Raw genomic sequence first — 22,037 nt, forward strand, 5'->3', positions numbered from 1 at the left:
GCTGCACGTCATCCGCGTCGAAGCGGATACAGTGTCGGGGCATACGCAACCCGGAAGCGGGCGTATATGAACAGCGTGGGCGTGGGTCAGACGCGGAGGGTGCACTTTGGATTCGCTCGATCGGTCATCATCGGACTGTGCAAGCACGAGAGGGGTATACAGGCATACAGCGGATTCATAAACCGTCAGGTACGCGCGCATACAGCATACCTCCATGCACGGCTGACGGCCCTTCCCGCTTCCCCTCGGCCGGTGGTTCCAAGTTTTGATTTGGTTAGATCACTGCGTATTCCTCTTCTGTGGATTGTGTCGCCTCTTCGAATTCCCCGTGTTTAGGGTACCTCATTCGTCCAGATCTGGTTGCCTCGTTTTACTTATCGGCTGCTGATTCCTGCCTAGTAGGCGGTACCGCGCGCGCCAGTGGTGTGTGCAACTCTGTATTTCTTTCCTATTTGGCTTGTTGTGATGTCGCTCCTGTTGTTGAGGTCGGTTGCATCACTATGGTCGTTGGGACTTTGCGGTATATCTACGTGCTGGGGCTACGTGGGGATAGTTCAGTTTGGCTTTGATCTTTCTGTATCAGCCTATTATAATGTTAGGGTGTAATGTCAGATTAGGATGCAGAGGGGGTACAAAGCATACATATCCAAATAGTAAATAGTGAGTGAATTCATATAGGAGTACACATGTGGTCTGCAAAAATATCCAAATTTTCCTAACTAACATGGACACAGGACACATGATTTCTAAAAGAATTCTGGCCGTATAGAGTAAGGCTCATACATCTTCATATAAGCATCTTCCACATTTGCAAACCAAAATTTGTAAAATCCTTTCTTTTTTTTTTGAAAGGAAGGGGCAAAAGACTTGCCACTCCGATATATATTAGATTAGAGAGCAAAGAAATGGAAGATACAAAACCAAAGAACCAGAGGGGAGAGGATAAGAAAGAAAAAATAAAAGGAGAAGAACAAAAACCCACTAGACCAGATCAACAAGACCTCAGCTACTAGCAATATCCGATCACTGCAAGGGCCACTTGATTAACGCTTCTATGCTGACTTTGGAAAATTCTGTTATTTCTTTCCAGCCATAAATTCCACCAAAAATGAATTAGCAGGCCGTCGAAGCATCTTCTTGACTGTCTGTTGCAAAGGCTACGCAGACCCGTCCACCAATCATACAAAGATGTGTCGCTGAGAATCCCATTCAAGAAAGGAAGGTTGGCCCAGGACAACACTTTGTTCCACACCTCTCTACTGAAGGAGCAGTCCTTGCATAAGTGTAGAATTGTTTCTGGGGCCGAGTTACAGAGACAGCATAATGGGTTGCAAGGCCAACCCCTTTTAAGAAGGTTATCGGCCGTTAGGATTCTCTTATGTAGTAATGTCCAGGCAAAGAAACGACACCTCGGTTCCACCTTAGCCTTCCAAATAGGGCAGAGATTCATTGTACTGTAATTGGATGAGAATTGGATGTTGTAAGCACTGCTTGCACTGTACTGCCCATCTGCCGACCATTTCCAAGTAATGGTGTCCTCCAAACCATTGAGTTCTTGCATGTTACTTATGGCCTGCCATAGAGAGACGAACTCTCTAAGCTCAACCTCCCCCGAGCATGGGAAGCATAATCGTATCCAATTGTTGTTAGTGAGTGCTTTTTCAACCGTGATATTCTTCCTCTTTGTCTTCCTGAAGAGTGAAGGTGCAATGCTCTTAGGGGCTTGACCATGGATCCAGCTAGATTTCCAGAACTCAGCTATCTTTCCATTGCCAACTGTCACCATTGTGGATGCATTGAAGAGATCTTCATCAGTACTGTCACAAGGAAGCTTCATGGCAGTCCACGTCCTGTCTTTGCTTTTCCATCGTAGCCAAAGCCATCTTAGTCTTAATCCCCTCGCAAAACGCTCAAGATCCAGAATTCCAAGACCCCCCTTGCTCTTTGGGAGGCAAGTAGTGGGCCAGTTGATAAGGCAATGACCCCCGGAGCAAGCCTCTGGATTGTTCCCTCTCCACAGGAAGTTGCGTCTCATTTTGTCAATTGAATGCAGCAACCATTTATGAGGCGAAAAAACCGTTAGATGGTAGATTGGTTGTGCAGATAGCACCGATTTTACTAGAGTTTCCCTACCAGCCTTGGACAGCAGTTTACCTTTCCAACCAGCCAACCTGTTGTTAATTTTTTCGATTAGTGGTTGGAGATCAGTCCTTTTTACATTCCTGTAATGAAGGGGTAGCCCTAGATACTTTCCGGGTAGGCTAGAGTAATTTCCAGGGAACACGTCCATTAGCGTTGGCCATAATGATGCTGGATATCGAATTGGGAAAATTTCTGTTTTGTCATAGTTGATCTTTAGTCCTGAACACCCCTCGAACGCGTTGAGAATCCCTTTCAGCACCTCCAAGTCTGATTTGTCAGCTCTAACAAAAACACCCGCATCATCCGCGTAGAGAGAGCACCGAAGCTTAGCTTCTCTAGGCAATACCTGTCCAAGCAGTCCATCCTCAGCGGCCTTCTCAATCATCCGATGCAGCGGGTCCATCGCTAAAATGAAAAGGAAGGGAGATAGAGGGTCCCCTTGCCGAACCCCACGTCTGTGTTTGATTGCCTTTGAACGTTGCCCATTTAAAATTATTCTTGAGGAGGACGATCCCAAGATTTCAGCTACCCAATTGCGCCAATTTTGGGAGAACCCACAGGCCCTTAACACATCCAAGAGATATGCCCAATTCAGGGTGTCGAAGGCTTTAGAGATGTCAAGCTTGACAAATAGAGCTGGATTACCTTTTTTATGCAGCTTCATGATCACCCTCTGCACGTATAGAAAGTTGTCATGGATTGACCGGTTCTGGATGAAGGCGTTCTGAGCGTTGGATATAATTTCGTTCATTCTTGGCGCAAGCCTATTTGCCATGATTTTTGTTATAATTTTCATGAAGCTATTGATCAGGCTTATCGGCCTAAACCTATCAATTCTGTCAGCATTTTCCCCCTTGGGTATGAGGATGATGTTTGCTTCGTTGACCAAATGCAGGCTTTTGGATCTATGATGGAAAAAATCATTTATTGCCATGTAGAGATCGTTTTTGATCAACTCAAAGCAGCATTTGTAGAACTGTCCAATGAACCCATCCGGCCCGGGAGCCTTTTCAGATTGAAGCCTCATGACCACGTCCTTAATTTCATTATCATCAATCAAGTTGTCCAGCTCAGCTAGCTCAAAAGGAGCAAACCCCAGATGGTCCCAACAAACAGCACTGCTCCTCCTTCCTGTCGTGCCTAGAATCTGACTGAAGTGATGCTGTACCTCGTTCATTTTGTCTTCCTGGCTCGTTAACAGCGTGTCATCTCGAATTAGTGATCTGATTGAATTTTTCCTTCTTCTATTATTGGCCGCTAGGTGAAAGAACTTAGTGTTAGCATCGCCCAATCGCATCCAAGTAAGTCTGGAATGTTGTCTTGCTCGTGACCTCTGAGCGGAGGCAATATCCAGAATCTTGATTTTAAGGGTCCTCCTGAATTCCAATTCTTCGGAGGAGAGTTGTCTAATTTCCTGTGCTTTCTCCAGAAGAGTGAGGATGATCTGAATGATAGCCATCCGCACTTTGAAGTTGCCAACTGTATTGCGTCTCCAAGTCCGTAGAGCCCTGGCCGTGCGAGTCATCTTCACGTGAAGGCGAAGGATTGCATCATCAGTGTTAACTGTAGAATTCCATGCTTGATGGACTACCTCATTGAACCCCTCCATCTTTGGCCAGAACGATTCGAATCTGAACCCCCGGTAGAAATTTACCGGGGAGTGGCCTTGCATTAACAGTGGGCAATGGTCCGACGTCATGGTGCACATGGAAAGTAGATCAGCCGAGGGGTACAGGTCATGCCATTCGGTTGTCGCGAAGAATCTGTCAATCCTAGTCATGGTAGGGTTCGCTTGTTCATTTGACCAGGTAAATGCTCTATCGGTGAGATCTAGCTCTAAGAGGTGCAGATCATCAATTGTGCTATTGAACTGCCTCATCACCCTTCTGTTGATTGACCCTTTGTTTTTTTCTCTCGCTCTCCTGATCATGTTGAAGTCACCTAAAATCACCCATTCTGGCCTCACCATGGTTTGGATGTTTCTGAGCTCGGAGAGGAAAATCATTTTTTCATTGTCTGGTTGGGGACCGTAAACACCCGTGAGGTCCCAAACTTCATCCACCAATCTAGAATTGATCCGGACAGACAGCGAATAGGCTGCAGAGCATGGTAAGAGGACCAAGTCAAAGTAGTCCGAATCGGCAGCGATTAGGATGCCGCCCGAGGCACCCTGAGAAGGCACGTGAAAAGTTTGATTTGCCAGCTTGGCACCAACAGTTTCCTTTAATAATATATTTGACCAGCTCGAGATCTTTGTCTCTTGGAGGCAAACAATGGAAGCGCCAGTGGATAGAATTGTATGCCTTACGCTTTCTCTCTTAGCATGATCGTTTAACCCCCGTACATTCCAAGAGAAAATAGTGCATTTCGGATTTATAAAGTTAAAAGAACCACTCTAGTTGAGACAGAACGAAGCCACCAATCAAATCCCAGCCAGGAACCCTGTTGCAGCGAACCAACAGTGAAAGATAATTTCGAACAAGGAATCGTCGAACTAGTATAAAGCCCAGATCCAAACGACAATCTGAGAGAACATGGATACAAAGGCATGCCATGGACCCTATAGCACTGCCCAGACGCGCTAAAACCAGCAGAAAATAAATAGAGAAAAAAGGAAGGGGTGAACCCGGAACCGCGCCAAAAGCGCCTAGCCAACTGGGGAAACATTGATCAGCAAAAGAACCACCAACAGACCCAGTCGAAGCAGCTCAGAACCCCTTAGCCTTCACGGCTTCGATGGTTGGCACCACCTTACGACCCTTCTTTTTTGTCTTCCCTGCCTTCACGTTGTCCTGATTTATCAGCTCCATGATTGCCTCCATTTGGTTCTTGGTAAGAGGCCTTGTGAATAGACTTGCGATCTGCTCAAATGAATCATCAAAATCAGTAAAGTCTGAAGAAATAGAGCAGTCTGGAATTTTAGCTGCAGAATTGTTAAGTTTGGCGCGAATGATTTCCTGAGCTTTGGATATTGCATCTCGGTTAGTACCAGTCTTAAAGTTTTTCTTCGCAGCCAACCTAACGCTTGATCTTCTATTGATGGTTTGCTTCTGAATTTTTGAAGTATGTGGTGAATTGGTCGTGTTACTATTCGACAGTGATGGGATCAGTGGTGGTTCTGGTGGCGTTGTTATTGCCGCGATGAAGTTGGTCAACTGAGTATTGTCGGCTAAGCTGTTCCCTGTCTTCAGAGCAGGAGAAACTCTCAAGGTTTCATGATTATTGTTATCCACTGGTTGAAAATCTGGATGACACCTTGGATGGTTATCGCTAACGCCCGGCTGAAAAACTGGGCAGGACAAATTATGGATACTTGGGGCCCCCATTAGGCCGACCCGTTCAGCAGCTGGCAAGTTGTGGTGTACAGCTTGAATAGCATTCACGAGCTGGGAGCCCAGCAACTCAGCCGATTGGACAACTATGGACTTAGCTGGAATAGAATTGTTAGAATTGTTCAGGATCAGAGCATTGTCTAAACTGTTGAGGACAGCAGCTGGCAAGTTGTGTTCTACAGCTTGATTATCGTTTACCAGTTGGGAGCCTAAAAATTCAGTCGGTTTGACAGCTGGGGCCTTGGCAGGAATAGAATTGTTCAGGGCCAGAACACTGTCTAAGCTATTGAGAATTGTGGCGAATACATTATTAAGATCAACGGAATTGGTTACCTTGCACTTGGAGGCATCAGGGTCATGTGAGGCTTCCTGGTTGACACCGCCAACAGACCCTGGCGTGCTTCCAACACCAGCAGCAAGCTCCAGGTCGCCAACCTGCGGCCAGACAGCAGAAACAACAGGGTCTGCAAAAGAAACAGTTTTGCCCTTTCTCTTGGGCACCCAGCAGCGAGTTGACGGTGTCATCCCTCGACCATGACGACGGAAAGGAGTTGAATGCCTATGCTTGTCGTTGGAGCTATAGCAGTCATCCATCCCTCCCCGGCATCGCGATGAACGCGCCCAACCGGAAAGACTGCGGTGCCTACGGTTTCCACTGCGTCTGTCACGCTGAAAGTCCCCCTCATCATCATCGTGGCCCCAGTCGCGACGCACAGTCTCTCTACCTCTGAAAGTTTCTGTACGTCCTCTTTTTTCACCCAATGAGTCCGGGGCGCCATAGTTCCAGACAAATTCTCTTCTTTGCTTGCGGTTAGATGGCCCCCCTGGATCCCCTCCCATGGAGGAAGGAGAGGTCTTCCACCACCTCGATGTGATTGCGAAGAGTTTATACATGGCCAGCTTTCAGATCGGACGGATCATCATGATGAGCACCAGTAAGCGGCAATGGGGTGCTAACTGGTGGAAGCTCCCTGTCCGGTTCTAAAACCGTAAGCTGGACCTCTTTGGGTATGTCACAAGGGTCAGAGCACCATGCCCAAAGATCGAAGGACCTAGTGCGCTCCCTACGCCTTGTGCGCTCTTGCACATAGTGAATTGCACAGCTCTTGCCTAAGGCCTTCGAAGCCACTTCTTCCCCCCAACAGTGAACCGGAATACCTTCAACCCGGACTTTAACTCTAAACTCCAGGTTCATTTTCCTAGCATAACTGTCCTCTGACCAATCTCCAAAATGGAAAATCCGACCACGATACGAGACCGAACCCCTATCAAGCGCCCACAGCTTCGACCTTGGGTCCGAGAAGATGATAAAAAACTGCTCAGGAAAGTGTTTGACCAACTGATACTGACCGTGGTGAAGGTTGAACTTCTCCCTTAGCATGTCTCCTGCAGATAATGTGTCTACCTCGTGGCTGTTTCCGTCGAAGGAGCAAACCACAGCCTTGTCAATCAGCTCGTCTCTACGGCGACGAAAGGAGCCGGTCGCCGAGACCGTGCAGAAGGCACGCGATGGTCTTCCCCGAGGGTCGCCAGGGTAGCGAGCCTCCATTCCGTAGTCTCCCTGAACAACCTGGAGGTAGGATTTCTTGTGTGTGGGGGTTGGTTGACTGAGTGGCTCATGGTTCTTATGTAGATCGTCAGACCATGGCCGTGCCTCATGGTTGGTAGAGGCCCTTGATGGTTGCTCGGGTGGTTTAGGAATATTGCCAGCAGCAGTAAATGTCCCCTGAGAGCTTTTCCAGTTGCAGGACCTCGCACGATGTCCGGATTGAAGGCAAAGCCAGCAGCGCGAAGGAGCCGAGCAGCAGAAAGCTAGATGTTTTGGTGAGAAACAGTTGTAACATTTACCCTTTAGCTTCAATTTGAAAAGACCAGTGCCCTTCACGTCGAATTGATGATATTGCCGTGTTCGCTCAGGAGACGTCCAGCTCTTGCGCCACCAGTACCGCGGTCTGACCACCGACCAGCCCCCTTCAATGTCATCCGGCGCAGCAGGGTATGGCCTCTGTCCATTCGAACGCAACGCGAGATCGAGCCCAGCAGCACGCCGATGTGACCAAACATTGCCCGAATTCAAATCCCCTTCCGCCTTACAGGAGTGCAGGAAATCCGGCGAGCGATCTGCAACCTCATTGACCTTTCCAGACGCCAGGATACGCGGCATTGAAATCTGCCGAAGAGGATCATCAAGTACTGCCTGCACTGGACGCGAATCTGCTTTGGATTTTGACCTTGGATCCACCCGGCTCGTCGAAACAGAGCCATCGCCAGCCGCGGCGACCCATTGAAGCTTCGATTGAGATAATGGGTCGCCCTTGCCTTGGTAATCTTGAGTTTGCTTGAAGAAATCATCTCCGATCTGAGCCTGAGAATGAGGGAGGTCCTGCACCGAACTTACCGGGTCACCGAGCCGGGAGACCGTCGCGCGCGGGGCCGATCCGCGCCCGCCGAGAAGGGAGGCGCGAGCCCAGCCCGCGGAGAACGGAGGAACCCCCGGCGTCCGGAATGGAGGACCAAGGGGAGCGGCGGCGCCATTCGCCTTCATCGCCCTGTCCATGACCACGGGCCCTCCTCCTTGCAGCGAAGTCGTGAGCGCAGGTCTAGCCACCGAGCATCCTTTCTTTTTCATCTGCAACTCATGAATAAACGGGGAAAAGGAATATCAAATGTGTAAAGGACAAAGAAAGGATAATCCTTTCTTTCTAGTGTTTGAACAAATAGCTTGAAATTCCATTTGAATATGAATATTGGCTTAGCTTTTAGGTAATAAAAAATGTACGGTTTAGAACTGTGATGAGGTGGTCTAAGGTCTTTAACATTCACATGTTTCAAAACTGTGAAGAGGTTGTTTTAATATTCACAAGGCACAATAAACAAAATTGACAATTGTTCTCTTCCAGGACGACTGGTCCTGCTAGTATTGTAGAGCCAAGTAGACTGTGAGTCCCTGCAAAAAAAATATAGAAACTGAAAAGGTCTTTTATTTGTAGTTAGAAATCAGAACATGTCAATAAAAACTAGAGTGGAGACTACAAAATAGTAATGTTGCAAAAACCATACTATGATAACCAATTTTGATGGGAAATTCTAAACTGAGACAGGTGAAGAATTTTCGGACTAACATTGTAATATCATAGGCACATAGAGTTGGAGAATGAAACCCTAACCCTAATATCACAGGGTGAAGTGGGGAGTGGGGTGGCTCACTACCTTCGAGGGGAGGTAGTTGAGGAGATGTGTGGCGGTGTTCATGGCCTCTGCCCAATAGCTGGCAGGGAGAGACTCCTTAAAAAGGAGACAACAGATCATGCTCACTACCTTCGAGGGGAGGTAGTTGAGGAGATGTGTGGCGGTGTTCATGGCCTCTGCCCAGTAGCTGGCAGGGAGGGACTCCTTAAAAAAGAGGCAACAGATCATGCTGCTGGTGTGCGAATGATGTGTTCGGCCCGACCGTTCTGGGGAGAGGTGTAGGGGCACGAGAGACGCAACTGGACGATGTGGGTGAGGAAGAAGGAGCGAGAGCCGTTGTTGTTGAACTCGTGGCCATTATCACACTGGAGGGCACGTATCGGGCGACGAAATTGGTGGAGACCGAGGCGAAGAAGTGGGTGAGGGTGGTGAATATGTCGGATTTCAGCCGAAGTGGGAAAGTCCAAAGAAAATGAGAGAAGTCGTCCAGAATTACCAGGTAGTATTTGTAACCTGAGAGGCTGAGGACAGGAGAAGTCAAGAGATCACAATGGACAAGATCAAAGGCTTGAGCAGTCCTGGACGTGGAAGTGGAGAAAGGAAGACGAGAGTGACGACGGAGCTGACAAGCATGACAGAGGCACTCAGAGGAGCTTGGGGTATAGGAGATATCTGAGCAGCTGGAAAGCTGGGACATCACATCAGGTCCAGGGTGCCCTAGACGGCGATGCCAAACGACGGAGTTGGTGGTAGTACAAGAGCATGGGGGAAGGCTACGCTGGTGGGGGAAGTGGAGGGCAAGTGAATAGAGTAGAGGGGCCGGAAATGTCACAACGAGCGAGCACAACACGTGTGGGAAGGTGGCGTATGGTGAGCCCCCAGGGGTCGAACTCCATAGAACAGTGGTTGTCACTAGTGAAGCGACGAACCGAGAGAAGGGGATGAGTCAGACCGGGAGCAACAAGGACGGCGTGAAGGTAGAAAGGTCCCGGAAGAACCGATGCACCTACTGAGGTGACCAAGATGGTGGAACCGTTGCCTACAACAATTGAGGGAGGATGTGAGGGGTGTGGTCTATGAGAGTGGAATAACGAGCTAGGAGTAGGAGTGGTGTGGAAGGAGGCTCCGCAGTCGACTACCCAGTCGGTAGAGAGGGAGAGGGTGGTGAAGCCACTGGGTGCGCGGAAAGGGCTAGGGAAGGTGCTCCAACAGGGCCAATAGGAGGGGAGGGAAAATTGGGGGGCTCGATTGCCAGGGAGGTGATCACAGCCTGAGGGAAGACAAGGGGTCCGGGCACGTGATGGGCACGTGATGGCCGGCCTGGGGGTGGAGCTCGACGCAGTCACGAAGAACAGGGTTCATGGCTGGGTTCATTGGATTATGAGATGTAAGGTTTGTTGTGTGTCCCGTTGCCTATCTAGAAAGCCATGTCCTCCTTTATATAGTCCAAGGGGCACGTTTTCTAGTCGGTTACAATGTAGGACACCTAATAGGATTACAAGTTAGAAGTTCTAGTAGATTACAAGGTAGAAGTCTTAGTAGGATTACACATGGACAAGTTTTCTAATCAGTTACAATATAGGAGACCTAACAAGATTACAAGTTAGAAGTTCTAGTACGATTACATATGGACAAGTTTTCTAGTCAGTTACAATACAGGAGACCTAATAGGGTTACAAGTTAGAAGTTCTAGTAGGATTACAAGGGAGAAGTCTTAGTAGGATCATATATGGGGAATCCCAATTGGAATATGTCCTCTTCCTTCCTTGCGCGGTACCCAGGGACTATGTGCGCCTTTTACGGCAATATTGTGCCTTATTACTGTTGAATGTTGATGCCATAATTTCTATAAAAAAACCTTGAATCCCTCTTTCTTAGTTTTTTAAAATCTTATTGTCTACTGTTGGGGACTTGTTCTCAAATGCTATGAATCAAGAACAAGGCAACATAAAATGTTAAATATCAAAGCCCTTCGTCCTTCAAATCATTATTTCCCTTCGGATATAACGAATTTAGGACGAAGGTCATGAAGGACATACCTTCATGATCATGATAAAAGATGGAGAACATTCAAAACAAAGTACAGAAAATAACATAATTTCTGTAAACATTATTATTAATTTATTTCCATTTATATTACTTATGTAAACAATGATAAATTACAAATGTACCTTCGGCTTGAAGGAAAGAGAATACAGGCGTGACGCAAAAGTGAATGCCAAGTCAGCGTGCACAGTACGGGAGTACTGTTCATCTATTTATAGGCACGGGTCGCAGCCCATGTAAAATTACATCCAGGCCCTTTGCCTATGACAACAACTCTATAGTAATTTATCCGGGTCTAAATAATCTTTTACTTTTTAATTCGGTTTCCTCTTTTCTGCCATCATGCCGAAGCTCCCTTGCGTACAGCTTCGGCTCTGCTCCATCCTTCGTGTTGTTTCCGTGCTTCTTCATACCGTGGGCCTTTGTTCGAAGATCCCTGTTCATACAATATACTCCAGAGACATTGTTAAATCATGTTTTTGAGGACCTTCGGAAACCGAAGGCCCCCAACATCTACCTTTGAGTTTGTGTTGAAATTGTGTTTTATCAGCGTGAGATAAAACAAATAGTGCAAACCTTAGTAAGAACACAATGGTTGACAAAAAGAGCCAAACAATATTCTGCATCTTCATAGCTGGATGATATATTGCTCCCAGTCCCAGAGAAAATATAAAAAGTATGTAAAGATTGAACTTGCTCCACACTGCACATGTTTGTACCTTTAGTTCTAGCAACACCTTTAATCCATGGACAACAGAAATTTATCTAACGTTAATTTTAAATACCAAAATAACCATCTGTAGATGTTAATCAAAACAGGAGTTTCTTTATGGTAATTTGTCAATGGTACACATGTTCATACACAGAATATCCATAATACAACACCAAAAAATATACATACTCTCCAGTGTGCGGTGTTTGGAAGGTCCACCCTGCAAACTAGAAACACATCATCCAAATCCATAACAATTCAATGAGTGGTTGGATACCAAGTGTTTATGCAGCGTTCTAGAAATGAACTGTAGCATGTATCTTTACCATCATGACAAGAATGGACCTAGTTGGTACTCTGCAATAGTTCACACCATGAAACATAATAGGACCATGTTGGGGCGTACCTAGAACGCTAGGCCCGCCTCAGAGAGGTTCTTGCAGTGATTGGGAGGAGGTTGATGAGAGAGGTTTTGACATTTTGTACTCCTAAACTAGCCCGAATTGTGCCAGACCCCCAGAACTAGAATCAGATTTTCTGATTATTTAACCTGACGATCTTTGGTTGCACGCTGAATGGTGCTAAATCGATGGAAAATTTGATGGTTCTGGTTGACCTGGTTCATGGCTTACAAGTGGCTTTTATGTAACTGTTATATCATCCCTGTGTATGTCAACATGCTTTGAATTTGCAATGCTCCTCAAAATGAAACTGTATTTGCCTGCATTTATTCTGTTCCTGTTAGAGCTATACATTTTCCGGCTTTTATACATGCATTGCATATTATGATGTGCAGCTTGTGCATTTGTCTGACCATTGCTTATCTAATTCTTATGTGATGTGAAACTTGTGTCTCATGCCACTGGTAATATGTCATGATCTGTGATAGCATACAAGGTTAGTTCTGCGAAACTAGGAGCTGGATTTATGCACAGTTTAGAATTTGAATTTCACTTACTATCCCAGTCATAACTTGTCTGTTAACGCCAGTAAAGTAAAATCAGAGTTCAAAGTTTTGTGCTTAGTTGATCTTTGTAAGCATAAGAAAGCAAAAAATGATTGTTTTTCTGTTTTGTCTGCCAAAGTACATGCTGCTGTATGCTGATGTAGGTATTCATAGTTAGATTTCCAATATGTGATACCTGCTAATCTGATGTGATAGCCAACTGCATGTTGTGTTGTGTTCTCACTGTTGTAGTGATGCAAGTATTGTATCTGAAGTATGAACCCTTCTACTGTCATGCAGAGTGTTAGGACAAGATGGTGGCCAATGGTGATGCACCTGCTAGAGGGAGCGCGGCGGCAGCCGCAAGCCTGCGTAGGCGTAGGACCACAAGCGGTGCTGCTGCTGGTGGAGGCGGTGCCAGCTCAATGCTCCAATTCTACACTGATGAGGCTGCCGGCCGCAAAATGTCACCAAACACTGTTCTGATCATGAGTATTGGGTTCGTAGCCGTCGTTGCTGTGCTCCATGTATTCGGGAAGCTGTACCGCACCTCCAACTAGGTTGGCATTGCCATATCCAAGAAAGCTGAGTCCACCAAGAGAGGATTCCTGTAGAACAATTTAAATGGATAGCAAGTGACTATCAGACTCTGTTGTAGAAGTTTATTTATACAACTTGCAATGCTGCGAGGCTATTCATAAATGCCTGCGAGTTTTGTTTAAGTCATTGCTTCGTATTTTGAAATTTGCTGGCATAAAGCATATGCCGTGAGAGTTTCATGGCATTTATTCTCATTAAATGACATGTCACGAAATCAAAATAACAATGTATGGATAAAATTCTATCTACAATAAAATGGCATATACAATCTATATACTATGTTGCGGTTTTTACAAACACTAAATATATCTAAGAAATTCGTTTATACAACTCAATGTATTTAAGCATTATATCTTATTCACTAGAATATCGTAAGACATTGTCTATTTATATCAGTTGTATGAGTGAAATCGTATCTTTGACTTCGACAATTGTGCTAGAGACGTTATATGTCCCTTGTACTTTTTTTCTACTTAAGCTATCTGTAGCAATTTATCTATCTTTATACACATATTCAAATTCTACTCTACGAACAATACAATCTACGATACAAAACATTACCTGCTTAGATATTTCTTTGAAATACGGTTCATTTAGGATTGTTCCTGTACGTGACAGGCGTATCGCGACATACGTCGCGCGTGCCCTGCACTGCTGGTAACCAGCAATTCGACAAAGCGGATGGGCGCGATGTCCTCCCGACTGTGGCTGGTTCGGGTAGCCGGCAGAAAGCATGCATGCAAGAAGCATGTGCGGGCCAGCAGGTGCGACTTGCAAGTGGTGGGCTTCTCGAGAGCACGCTCGCCCCGTTCCAGTCCAATCTAGATTCCCTTCTGCTGTGGATGAATATGACATCGGTCCTGACGCACGTGGGCCTAGACCCATTCAGAATGTCTGCCGCAACGTTGGATATGCCTATTTTTCTTTTGCTTCTTATTAGGATAGTCTAGCTTGGCTGATCCTGTGGCTAAGAATTAAAATTAGTCACCTTATAATATAATAATAAGAAGTAGTTGATAATAAGGGCTAATAGGTTATAACCACCAATAAACTCCTGTTATTACCTCTTATTATTAGGCTAAAATTCACCCATGTTTTGCCCTCGTATTTAGCATCTATAATTGTTGGTAAACTGTTATCTTTTTTTTTTCTTAAAAAATTATAGATACATAACCTCGATCACACACACAAGACCTTCGCAAACACACACGTATTCTCACGACAAAGTGCAACGTCTCATACTCCACATGCATGCCGCCTCTGAGAGCAACATTCGAATGGTAAATCTTGATTTTTTTTATACACCGACAAAAGAGACTTCTTTAATTACTAGACAGAAATAGGTGGAGCCCAATTTGCTCAAAATGAGGTCAAGTATGCGCTAGCTAAAGCAGCTAATTCATTCGGTGCTCTATTAGGCCACATTTGGATCCTTTGAATCGAATTCCATTCTATGAGTAGTAATTCAGGCACATATTAATTAAGCTAATATAATTTTATACACCATATTTGTATACTACAATTTATCATATGGAAAAAATATTTATGGGCTGTATTTTACTATAGTGTAGTGAGCCAAAGAACATCTTATAAGTTGCAGAGTAGAAACATATATATATAGCCCTGTGATACATGAAATTAATTTTTATCCACTATTATGTTAATTTAAGGTAGACATATATATGAACTTTGGAAAGTGATGAAATATCAAATTCCAAACCAAATAGTTTACTCTATTAATTAGATTACAATTTCACCAAAATGAAAGTATCCAAACAATAACTTACCATTTTTCTTCACCTCAATGACCTATGCCAAAACTCCGCTTTGCTTCAGCAAATACAAAACCATATTCAAACTTGTCCAGTTTCGTGCTTCTTCGTACAGGTGCTTACCCTAGCACTGTCCGTTTCCAATATGATAGGGCAATGACACCAATGGGCACTAGCTCCTGACACCAAAAAAACAACTAAGCTACTTTTTGTTTTGTCTATCTATCTGATTAACTAGCTCTGATACATGCTTCAAAATTAAATGCTACAGAAACTTTTGGCTCATAAACTTACTTGATTTAGGCTCTGTTTGGTTTAACTGCAGAATCCTAAAAATCTTATTCTAGTTGTGAGCTATGAAAAAGTTGTTGTGAACCGACAATTGCGGCAAAGTTGGAAGATGTTTGGTTAAAACAAATGTGAAATGTAGATTCTATAAGAAATATCTATTATGACATTACAAAGACGGTCTATATGCTAATTGATCAGATTAACATGTTGAAGCGTCCCAATCCTCTAGGACTCAAATGTGATACAATTACTAGTCCCAGTAGGCTAGTAAACACATTTATACATCAGATGATTCCAGATCTGCTTAAACGAGACAAACCTATAAAGGTGGCAAACAACTTTAAGAGTTGGTCCACAACTCGGGACATATCATCAGAGTGGGGCTGAAGCAGCCCGATATACGCAGTGAAGCAATTCAGCGGTCCAACAGCCACAGGCAAGGTTGGGAACAGTCATAACTCTTACCCGATCTCCCTTTTCTGAAAAACAACAAATAAGCAAGGGTGAGTACAAACGTACTCAGCAGCCCACCTTCACCTGCGGAATGGGGAAATCAGATATAATGCATGGAATATGTGGAGCTCAGGATATTTGCAGAAACAACAATATTTTATGCAGAGTTGTTTTGAAAAACATTTTGTATTTTTGCAAAGCGCATCCTCTCCAAAAGGAGCAGGAAGTTTTTCAGTATTATAACAAAATCCCCTGGACTAAACCATCCAGGTATCTCAGCAGTTCCCACTGGTTTTCATTTTCAAAAACAGCTACTGGACTTCCCGTCCACCATAGCTCACGGCTCAACCGCCGAACCTTTTAAAAACCGCTTTTCTCAAAACCATCTCTTTTTTTTGGAAAACAAAACATTAATTGCCATACCATACCAGACTCGTCCATTCCTGTGGACACAGACTATTCGAATAAGTTTTCAAACTTTGCGCAGAGGTGTACACTTTACCCACTAGTCCGGCTCTGCGATCTCATGATCAATGAGATCCGAATCCGAATCTCTTTCTTTCCTCGCACGTCCTAACCTTAACGGTTATCCGGAAGGAGTCAGGCCACCACCATGTCCAAACCGGACAAAACTTTCCCCCTCCTTATCCTCCCGGTGCTCCCCAGCCTTCATAACCCTGGGGTTGGACCGTACGAGTTCAGATTGAGTGACTGCCCACACAGTCTCGAGTGGTTGTACTATTAAAGAGTACAGGTAGTGAAGATGACAAACCGGTCCTTATACGAGGGGACAATCCTTCTGCTCACGCCTAAACTAGCTGAGCCAACACCTTAGGCCCTCCCCTAAACCAGGGAGTCCCTGATTATCCCACTCACAAGGTGTGATAAGGGTGAAAACCCTTCATCACACACATTTTGAAAAGCATTTTCTTTTGAAAACTCACACATGTGCTCAAATCATTTGTAACAAATATACCAGGGATTGATTGCGGCAAGCGGCTGGGTGGCCATAATAACTTGTCTTAAAATCATATCATGCATAAAATAACAGGCTGAGGGTTGTGGTTGTAAAACATAGGTAATTTATGCATCAAAGGGATCCAGTGAGCTTGTCGTGCTTATTCGGCGAAGGGGGAAGGGGAGCTCGCGGAACTGGCTTCTGGCTCCACCGCCTGGTGTAGACTTGCAGATCTGGCCTCCACGAGACGGCACGAACGCTCCGATAACTATGCAACATGAACAAGCAAACATACAAACGAGCAAGTATACCAACAAATATTTAGTATATTGGTCAGAATAGCGATATATGGATGGGTAGAGTCTTGAGTAGAATCTGTGTCATGTGGTGTTGTGATATTACTGGTGGTGGAGCGGAGGTGCTTACCAGGAGGGTGGACTGGAGGCGAAGCGACACTATGCGTGTAGCCGGCAGAGCGGAGTAACTGAGTGGGTGGGGTGTTTGCCTTGGTTGAGGGTGTTGAGTGTGTGTGGAGAGGGAGAGGGTAGTTGGGTGTATTTATAGCTGGGTGTATGTGGTGTAGCACAGTGAAGTTCACTGTTGGTGAGAATAGTGACGAATGAATCGTCTGACTTAGTATGAACAAGAGAGTTATAGGCAGAATATGGGACAAGAGTATTTTGGGAGTCTTCTGGAATATGAACCATGCTTAAGAGATGACATGGTTGGATAGGGAATAGTTTGATAAGAATTTAGAAACAAGAATTATTGGAATCTGAGTTTGGAAGCCTGGTTCGAAGGAATCTCAAAGTCAAGCGTGCTCAACTTGGGGAAACCTGGGATGGGTGACCAGATGGGAAGTTCCCACTGGAAGGAAAACCACAGTCACCGGAGTTTGTATGATTGGAACATGGGTCTGGCTGGTCTTAGGTGGACTGGACAACATGACGGATGAGTAGTTGAAATTTGGGATGACTAGATGGCCGATGAATAGTAACGATGATTAGTAACGATGGAAAAGAAATTATAGAGATCATCGATGAATAGTAACGATAATGAATAGTAATGATAAATAGTAACAATGATGAATAGTGTATGTGAATAGCAACGATGAATAGTAATGGTGAATAGTAATGGTGAATAGTGATACTGAATAGTTCGTATGAACGAACGATGAACGATGAATAGGAACTATGAACGAACGGACGAACGATCGAATGATCGGACGAACGATCGGAATTTCGGCAGCATAACGGCAGGAAAAGATTATTTGGACGAACGAACGGACGAACGATCGAATGATCGTACGAACGAACGATCGGAATTTCGGCAGCATAACGGCAGAACAAAGATTATCTGGAAGAACGATGAATAGGGACTATGAACGAACGATGAACGATGAATAGGGACTATGAACGAACGATGAACGATCAAATGATCGAACGAACGAACGATCGGAATTTCGGCAGCATAACGGCAGGAAAAAGATTATTTGGACGAACGAACGGACGAACGATCGAACGATCGGACGAACGGACGAACGAACCATGAACGATCGGACGAACGATCGGACGAACAAACGAACAAACTAAGAACAGGGGACGAACGATCGAAGAACGATCGAACGATCCTTGTGCTAGTGTGTGCTTGTGTGGAACATGGAGTGGGTGTGTGGGGGGGGGGGGGAGAGAGTTGCCATGAAATGGCTTGGGGTGGGAAGAGAGGAGGCCCTTGCCCCTCTATTTATAGCCATGGTGGGGGATTAGGGGGAGGGATGAGAGGATTAGTGGGAGGATGAGAGGATTAGTGGGAGGTTAGCATGTATTTGTCTTGTATAAGTGTAATTAGCTTGTAGAGCTCACCGTATGACACTGGAGGCATACGTATATGTATGGGCATGAGGAAAGTTATGAAGAAAATATTTATAGGGACTTGAAAAATGATTCTGAAGGTATTTCTCAAGAGGAAAATACTTGGAGATATATTGGTGGAATATTTGGGCAGTATTTCTGGAAAGAACTTGAAGGGGATTACTCGGGAAATATTTGGGCGGTATTTCTGGAAGAATTTGAGGGGGGTCACTGGAGAAATATCTGGGTAGTATTTCTGGAAAGAATTTGAGGGGGATCACTGGGGAAATATTTGTAGGATATTTTGAGAAGGATTTTAGAGAGAATATAGACCACTATAATTTATTTGTTGATATCCACTTGCAAACAAACATTTTGAAATGAAATTTGAAATTCATTTTGAATTTAGAGCGAGTTTGAGAAAATTTCAGGATTTGAAATTTTGGGATGCTACAAATCTACACCACTTAAAAGGAATCTCTTCCTCGAGATTCGGCTTAGAAGGGTTATGGGTATAGCTTTACTTCAGCTACATATCTTCACTTTGCAGACTCTTCGAGGAGATGGAACTTGAACAAGATCTGGCCTGGCGGAGCATCTGGTTGCTGATTGCAAACGCTGATTCTGGCTACTCAAGATCATCTTCAGGCTTCTGGCTTTCGCTTGGCAACTAGCTTATTGAAGAAGCATCGATGCCAACACACAAACCTTTCTCTTGCAAACTCCCACATGGATTCCTTACTTGATTGGTCTTCTGGTGCTTCATCAACAAAACTTGGGTGATCACTTCTCATCCAGAAACTTATATGCTTGGATGATCAGGTCCTCCACAAGCTTGCTACAAGCCTTATTCTTTTTCTCCATAGCAGGAACCTTATTGGAATACTACCCCACTTAAAAAGAATGAGGGTAGAACTCTTGAATCTTGGGGGTTTTGAACTCCTTGAAGTACCACATAACAAGGGTGTTACGGGTCCTTCTGCTACTGTTGCTGCTTGAGCTGGCTGCGGAGGGATGACTGGCATAGGGTTGATTCTGGGAGAACCTTCTTCTTATCTTCTCTTCACTATCTTCTTTTCTCTTCTCATTTTTCACTTTTCACTGCCTCTTTCTTTCTCTTTGCTCTTCCCACTGGAGAAGTCTATCGATGAGTATTACTATCATACAGAGGAGGAAACCAAAGACTATGAACCATGTGCAACAGTCTTCAACCCAAAAATCACCAAGCATTGTGATCTTAGGGGCGAGGGAGTGGAAAATGGAGTTGCTTGCGATTTGGCAGAGGGGATTTATCTGGAGTGTGCTTTGAGCGAGTTGGGAGTTGAGGGAGCTGGGGGGGTTTATAGGCGAGTGGGGGTGCTCGGGGGGGGGGGGGGGTGGAGTGGTGGTGATGGAGCAGGTGCCACACGGGGCAGCAGGCGCGACATGGGGAGGGGGGACTTGGTGTTGCCGGCGACGATGGCGGCGGTGGGTGCGCTGCAAAGGGGGGTGGGTGGCGGTAGTGCGCTGCAAAGGGGGCGTGGGCGGCGGTGCTAGTGCGCATGGAGGCGGGCACGCGTGCGGGGGCACGGGTGAGTGGTGGGGTCGATGACCCTGATGTTTGTGGTCTCTGGTTCCAAGAATCTTTGCCTCTCTGTATGGTAATAACTCCTTCTGTCCTCCTTTCCTGTTTACTTTGACTCAGGGGCAGTGCTTTGATTCTCACGGTCGGTCCTTTTGACTGAGCGACTGGACTGGTTTCTTCTGTAGCTTGTTCCAGGCTTCAAGGGTAAGCTTCCCGGTATCTTCTTGGGTAAGGCACTTTTCTCTTTAGATGGGTTAAGATGAGAATGGAAGCATAAGGTGAGGATTAGATCTAATTTGTGATCTATGTTTTTAGAGAAAACATTTCTTAAGAAAAAGAAAACACACAAGCTCAGCAATGATAAGCACAAACAAATCGAATGTTTTGAATAAGGGAAGGATAGAGTTTTTCCAAAGCGCGGACTACTCAGATTCGGGGGCTAAGCATAACTACTATTGCTTGGCTCCTGAATTGAGAACTATGCTAAATGCAACTTATGAGCACTAACGTTAAAGCATCACATATGCACTCAAAAGGGAGGAAAACATCAAGCGAAATTCATTTTGAAATGCCCTAGGGGGCAACACAAATAGAGTTTTTCAAGGCACGGGACTACACGATTACCTCTCATACATGCAGGGCTCTAGCCAAAGTGAAGAAAAACTTCACTACCCAATGCATGCAGAGGACTGGGCATAACTAACTTCAGACCAGGCAGCTTCTCTTCTGGCAGGGCTGGCACACAACTTCAATTTGAGACATCTCCTGGATGGGTCAAGAGCGAGCTGATGTTGATGACTTCTTCTGGCGGCGACTGAGATGGCAACACAGGGTTGAACTCTTCTTCAAGCTGGACTAGATCTTGTAGCTCCTCAGAGGGCGGCGGTGCTGGCGGGGTGCTTGCAGCTTCTTCCTTGACTTCAAGGGACGGTGCTGGAATATTCTTCATGGTGAGGGGCTCACACAACTCCGGTGGGGGATCTTGGGAGGACTCGGGGTGCTCTTGCTTATCCATAGCCTTAGGGGAGACTGGAATTCCTTCCAAGACTATGGCTCCTTCCGGGAGTTCCCAAGCCTTCTTCTCTCCTCTGATAGAGACCGGGTGACCTTCAAGAATCTGGGGATCTTCAACTCTCCTGGGTTGAACTGGGTTGGATGAAGCGGGCTCTTGGATCCGCAGGGCTCTACGTTGGTTATGGGTTACCAAGTAGGCTTCCATCAACTTCTGGACGTGCTCATCCTTGGCTTGCTTCAGGGCTTCAACAGCAATGGCTTCACGACTTTCCAAGGCAGCTACACGGGCTTGAGCTGTGGTGAGATCCACATGGAGTTGACGGTTGCGCTTCTCTGCATCTTCTGCTCGGGCAATCATCTGACGGTGGTGCCGAGCCAAGAAATCATATTATGCATCAAGGGTGAGCAGGTATGCAGTGAGGTACACGACTATGGGGTCGTCCTCAAGCAGTTGCTGCTCTTCCAATGCACGCATCCTGGCCATCCAAACTGGACGGTCTCTCTGAAAGGGCGAAAAGAATCTGAGCGGGGTGTCGGCCACTTCTTCTTCATAGATCTGACACAGGGCCCTCAATGCCTTGCGAGCGACGACTTGGCAGGTGTCTCTGAATCTGTGCCCAGCAGCAGTGACACTCCATTCCACATGGTGTGGACTAGATCCAATGTATACAGTCACGACACACTTCTCTGTGCCATGCTCGACGAATTCACGACCATCATACTCTAGCTGGCTCCTGATTCCGAGGCGAACTGTGCATGCTCTCAGCAACTTTGGGAAACCATCTTCACTCTGGCAAAAGCTGGTTTGGCAGCGAACCTCCATCCGACTTCTGAGAGAAGGAAAGGGGGAAACCATTTTTGAAATGAAGGGATGAGAGCAAGAATTTTTTTTTAGAAAATAGTTTTGACTCAAAAACTTTTGATCAGGCTAAGGGTTACATCCTACGGCAAACCTAACAGCTCTGATACCACCTGAAGCGTCCCAATCCTCTAGGACTCAAATGTGATACAATTACTAGTCCCAGGAGGCTAGTAAACACATTTATACATCAGATGATTCCAGATCTGCTTAAACGAGACAAACCTATAAAGGTGGCGAACAACTTTAAGAGTTGGTCCACAACTCGGGACATATCATCAGAGTGGGGCTGAAGCAGCCCGGTATACG

At 45.5% G+C, this 22,037-nt stretch overlaps 1 long non-coding RNA gene across 1 annotated transcript; it reads left to right on the plus strand.

Annotated features, from left to right (window-relative positions):
* The first annotated feature begins 129 nt into the window (after window positions 1–129).
* On the plus strand, window positions 130–13,092 carry LOC100193246 (uncharacterized). The gene is made up of 2 exons (NR_156483.1): window positions 130–189; window positions 12,668–13,092. It is a non-coding gene; the product is annotated as an uncharacterized lncRNA (long non-coding RNA).
* Window positions 13,093–22,037: the final 8,945 nt, after the last annotated feature.

Source organism: Zea mays, chromosome 8, assembly GCF_902167145.1.
Source record: "Zea mays cultivar B73 chromosome 8, Zm-B73-REFERENCE-NAM-5.0, whole genome shotgun sequence".
Lineage (NCBI taxonomy): Eukaryota > Viridiplantae > Streptophyta > Magnoliopsida > Poales > Poaceae > Zea > Zea mays.